The sequence below is a fragment of the Pecten maximus genome, chromosome 19 (genome assembly GCF_902652985.1).
Source record: "Pecten maximus chromosome 19, xPecMax1.1, whole genome shotgun sequence".
Taxonomy (NCBI): domain Eukaryota; kingdom Metazoa; phylum Mollusca; class Bivalvia; order Pectinida; family Pectinidae; genus Pecten; species Pecten maximus.
In genome coordinates, this window is record NC_047033.1 from 27,952,120 (window position 1) to 27,958,151 (window position 6,032).

A 6,032-nucleotide genomic window follows, 5' to 3' on the forward strand; every position below is an offset into this window, starting at 1 on the left:
TATTTATTAATTTAAATATATGTATACAAGAGGTCTTATTGGTCACTTAACAATGATCAAAGTTTGAAAATTTGCTTTAAATATGAGATATGGTAAAAACAAAAAGATGATAATACAAAAAACCCCAAAAACCCAAAGACATAACCATTACACATTCATTGACATAAAAGTTGTGACCAGCACGACGACAGCAGACATGTTTCCGTACTGTATACAAAATGGCGGCCTGTGTTACATTATATATATATAATTACGTAGCAGTCAGTTTACTAGTCAATTTTATTATAATTGAGCTTAATTAGCTTTGTATGTTCGTGGACAGATACCACAAGAGATCATACCTACGTGAAAATCACAAGGTAATTGAGGGTAGGATTAATTATCTTGTTTGTACAACAGCGTAGATGGGACCGCTACAATTTGCAAGCTGACTAGGCGGTGTCTTCCCACTCAGCCAACATATCCTATTTTAACATTGGGGGTAGGAACAATAGAGAACAATAGGCACTAATTACAGGTAAGTTATAGCCTGTTTTGGAGAAGTACTTGATTCTCAGGTTACCTGTGTTACCTGTGTTACCTGTATTACCTGTGCTACATGCTGTTATCAGTTTGTAGATAATGTATACTAAATGTATATGTATCACAAATACTTTTATTATATTAAAAAAATTAAAATAAAATAACTCAAATTTTCAAACATTACTGAAAATAATTCATTTTTCTATATCTTTCATTGTTAAAAATTTCACACTTTATCATAATTATTATGTTTTATAAATAAAACAGAAAATATGTTTGTTCAATTTTAACCTTTACATTGAAAGGTCACATTATCAATACGTTTAAGTCAACGTTACCTGTTTCATTGTAATATATAACAGGTATATATAATGTACTTAAGAGAAAACGATTAAAAACAAAACACTTTAAATCACATTTTAATAGTTCAAGTAAAACAAATCATGTATGATAGTGAAACTGATTGAATAATAAAGCACAAATCAGTATAATCCTAGAAAGCACGGATAAAGTTCACAATATCACCAAAGTCAATTAATCATATCGGCGGTTCTCATATATGCAGTCTTCACATACGAAATTATTCACGTAATAAATAGTTCAATCTTATTATTACAAAGAAATACTAGTCTATATAATTGTCACTTCCTTTAACACGAGTATATGGTAATCATAACCCTTGCAAGTTCAAGTTGCTTTATGAAATTGAATGTTAAATTACGCTTGTATATAATGTTTAGAATACACAAGTTCAATTTCTCAAAGTATATCATAAACACTTAGGTCCCTTTATGAAATTGAATGTTAATGTTCAGGAAACAGTAAGTGTTCAGAGAAAAATAACTAATGGATCTGGTCAAATGATTGGACCAAGGTGTATACTGTTTATTGTAATTTTGAGGGAATAACAATTGGTTGTTTTTGTGTTGGTTACATACACATACTCTTGTAAACAGTTTTGACTACATATCATTAAGTTTATGCCGTTAACTCTTTATGTGATTTTAACAAAATGCACCTTTATTTTTGTTGAAACAATAATTCCATTTGTAAGAATTAGTTGCTTATTATAAGATAGTAATCATATCTAATTGAAAGGGGAAAAAGAACAAGGGAAAAAAATGATTGAAAGTACACTGTATATCATTGTTACCTGTATATGGTGCATTTTTAATTATGAAAGATTTTTCCGTTATTTCATTTTTGAAGTGTTGTGTACTATCATTATTAATATAAGTAATAAATTATCAGTATATGTATTCTGTTATTAATACGTACACATGAATGTATATTTTTAAAGGTATTCTTAAACATTTTCATCACTTTTATTGTTAGTCACCTTTGAGTCCCATGTATACGTATACTGAAACAGACTATACCTACATTTTCCACAGGTAAACTCAGGTAATGTTTATATAGCAAAAACAACATGTTGGCTGAGTGGGAATGGTGTGTTCCCCGAACGCCTACATATTTAGAACAATAGACAGAGACATCAAAGGAAGGGTAATTATAGTCTGTTTCATACATGTTCTGTATTTACCTGAGATATTTTACCTGTATTTTACCTGTAGAAATCACTTGACAACTAAAGAAAACCAAGACACTAGCATATAAATTTCAACATTTTATTTAAATAGAATAGTGAAATTTATAGTATAGTATTAATCACATTGATATATAAGTTATAAGAACATTAGAATTCTGCAAGTTAATATATCTTTATATCTTATTTTGAAAACAACACTATGAGAATCTTAATAATAAATGATTCAAACTGATATAATTTTGTTATCCGTGCTGAAACTGCGCATTTATTAATTACATCGTAGTTCGTTAATTTATTTCACCAGAAGTTTGACATTATAACCACCAGCATTAAAACTATGCCGTTTATCTTTTTTAAAGATATTTCTTGTTTTCTGTTGGAATTGTAACACAAACAGGATTTCCCTTATTTTTGAGCAAGTCGATATTCAGTTCTTCAATTGGTTCATTTCCGTAATTTGACATATAACACGTTTGGACCTGACCAAACTCACATGTCCATTGTATTCATTTTAGTTAGCCAAAAGCTGTTTGAAAGTGTTAACACAGTTGTTTCATTGAATACGGTTGATGTTAACTTATTAAGAAATAGACACAGAAAACTGTAACAGGCATGTAAATATACATGTACGCAGTTGGAACAAATTAAATACAATTTCACAGTGTAATAAAATACATTAAGATTAAGATGCAAAACACATTGTACCAATGGCAATAGTACTTGCTGAGAGGCGACGTGCATGAAAATCGCATATTGTTGACAGCGTCTTTGATACATACACGATAAAGCAATGTCCATATGTTACATCACTACACACATTTTACTTAAATGGGGAAGTTCGGAGGCTGCATCGGCGTAAGATATGATATCAATAGTTTGGTTATCCAGTGTCTGTTTAAGGACAAGGCGAGTGTCGATGTTTCTGTACCTTCAGCGCGACGTTGAATTCTAGTTATCTCATTAGTAGCCTGTATGTCCTTTAATGTCCGTATAATGGTGAAGATGTTGGGATGTACATGCATGGTGTACCATCTTTTTGAATTTCCTGTGCCAGGCTTCTAAGTGGTTGGTCGTCCTTGGTCGTTGTTGTAGTGGTTTCAAACGGTTCCGTCTCCCTCTATTCTTTTGTGCTCGGAACCTTACGTCTTTTCATTGGTGTAGTGGTACAAGTGGCAATACAGCTGCGGGGCGAACCAGTCTCCTAGTGTCGTCGTTGTATTGGGTGAAATGGAAAAGCATCCCTTGATGTTGGTCCACGGGATGATGGTGAGGAGTGCAAACTGATGATAATTTTGAAGTTTATATAGATACATACATGTAGCTCCGGTATTCATCTTCAAGTGTTATGCCATCCCGTAGCCAGGGCTACATCACATCTCACCGTTTTAACTGATATCAATCAGTAAAATGAGCGATTTTTACTTATCAACATCATTATCTTCAGTCTTTGTGATATCAGAGAGGTGTTCAAATGAGAAAAGAGAGCCGTTTGAGTATAACTTGTAATTAAGAACAAAGCAAAGTATTTGATTTACGTTTTGGTTTGATGAAATTGATAATTAAAGAATTATTAATGAATATTTTACAATATTAATTTCAATGAATTATTAATTTATATTTTATGCAATGAATTATTAATTAATATTAATTTGATAATTATTGATATTTATTAATTTGATCATTTCTTATTTGTTTAAATAAGTATTGACAAATATCATGTGCATATATAGGTAATTCTAAAATATGATATTTTTGTCCAGTATTTATTCATTGAATATTGACCTTTGATTTTGATGAGAAATTCTATAAAATCTACAGGTAACACACACAGGTAAAATACAGGTGACTAAGTGACTTCACCAGAACAGACTATAATTACTTTACAAACATACTCAGTATGGTGTTATTTCAAAATGTAGGCGTTCAGGGAATCAGCCGTGGGAATGAACCGACTAGGCATGTTGCGGTATAATGTAAACAACCTGTCAATCCACAATGTGTCAAATCTGACCGGTGATTCCAATTAAATGTGGTAAATAAGCTTTCATAAGTTACAAATTCCTATCATCTTATGCTTTAGAATTCATCTACCGCTCATTTGAATTTAAAAAAAAATAATTGGAGTGTGCACTATACCCAAATATTTACGGTAAATAAAGGAATATCTTTTATAGCTTTTTTTTAAAACTCAACACCATTTCTATATAAAATGTATATAAACTATAATTAACTTCACCTAGGCCCAGTGGAACAAGTAAGACCAAAGGTCATGAATGTCACAATTTTGGTAAAGCAACTTAGGCCCTTTCATATATGAAGAGTATCTGATTCAACCGTAATTGGGTCTTGAGAAGAAGATGTTTGAAATTTTCAGTCATTCTGACGACTTTTCGCTCCTGTGGGTAGTTTTTGGTTTGTTTTTGTTTAACGTCCTATTAACAGCCAGGTTAGCCCGACCCCATAAATGTTGTCTGACACAGGTTTCACCTCGCCTTACAAAGCTGTTTATCTATTTTAGGCCAGTAGGGGGATATTGCTGCTGGCTGAAAAATTTTAATGAGCTAGGTGGTCACGTGGTCCGACGCATCATCTGGTTCACCTCACCAGTATCACTAGGCTAGAATCTGCCTCGTTATATGCATTTATGGAGGGAAACTTCAAGGCCCCCATATAATATTTTGTAAACATTGAAAGCAATGACAGTGAATGTCCTGATTTTGTCATCTTACATGTTTAGATTTTCTTTCCCCACCTCATGTCTGTAATTGTATAATCAAAATAGTAGACTAGCAGATAATATCATAACCTTGGTAATTTACTAATATCACATGCCATCTTTTTCTTTAATTTTAAAAACTCAAACAATGGAATATACACTATAGGTCTACTCAGAGATGTAAATATCATATATGTGATAACTGATATATACATCTCTGGTCTACTATACAGTGAGGTGACAAAATGATCTCACTTGTGCAGTCTTTTTACGGTGATTAATTTTCCTAGCCTTGTTAACCATGATATATTTGGCATATTTTGATAAGATTTTATACACTTTTAAGAACATGTTTTACCCTTTCCTGATGAATACATTATTAACATAAAAGTATCCATTTCTTAATTTTGCAAGATAAAGATTTGATAAAAATGCAGTAGTTTGAAAAACAGTTGTCTCATTCTGATGTAATTTAATTAGATAGTTTGTAATCACAGAGCTGATTTTTTTTGGTCTCATCCTGATGTAATTTAATTAGATAGTACGTAATCACAGAACTGAATTGTTTTTGTCTCATACTGATGTAATTTAATAAGATAGTACGTAATCACAGAGCTGAATTTTTTTTTATATAACACAATACTTGTTTGTTTTATTTGTACATCGAACTTTGAGAATTTCCCTTGTACAAATTAAATCAGGAATTTTTAATGATGTATTGGTTGAAATTAAAGCGTTCAGATATTTTTTTATTCAAAGCATGTTATGATGACATGTTGGAAACTAAAAATCAGGAACTTTGAACTGTCGGTCTTGGGTAAATGTTTAAAGAAATCAGTAACTGTTCTAATCAATTTTACAGTAATGTATTTAAATGTCCTTTTTTTTTGACAATTTCCTTCAAGAATGTTTTATGAAGGTTATGAAGGAAATGTATTTGATGTGGTGAAAATGTTACGCAGACATTAGTATCGATTTGATTAAAACATATCATTTTAAATACCCTAGTATGTGTAAACGTATTCAGTTACTCTTAGTAGAAAATGTAAAAGAACTTAACAAATCATGGGCCATTTTTACAAGATTCACAAATTGTATGTGCCAAAACAAAGAAAACTGTGAGTTTTGGTGGGCCATTTTGGAAAATATGGGGCAAATGGCCCCCTCCAGAGTTATTCCTGTGCCCTTGACAAATCTGTATTGAAAAGTTTGCACCAAATTGACCTTTGACCGTATTAATTGTAT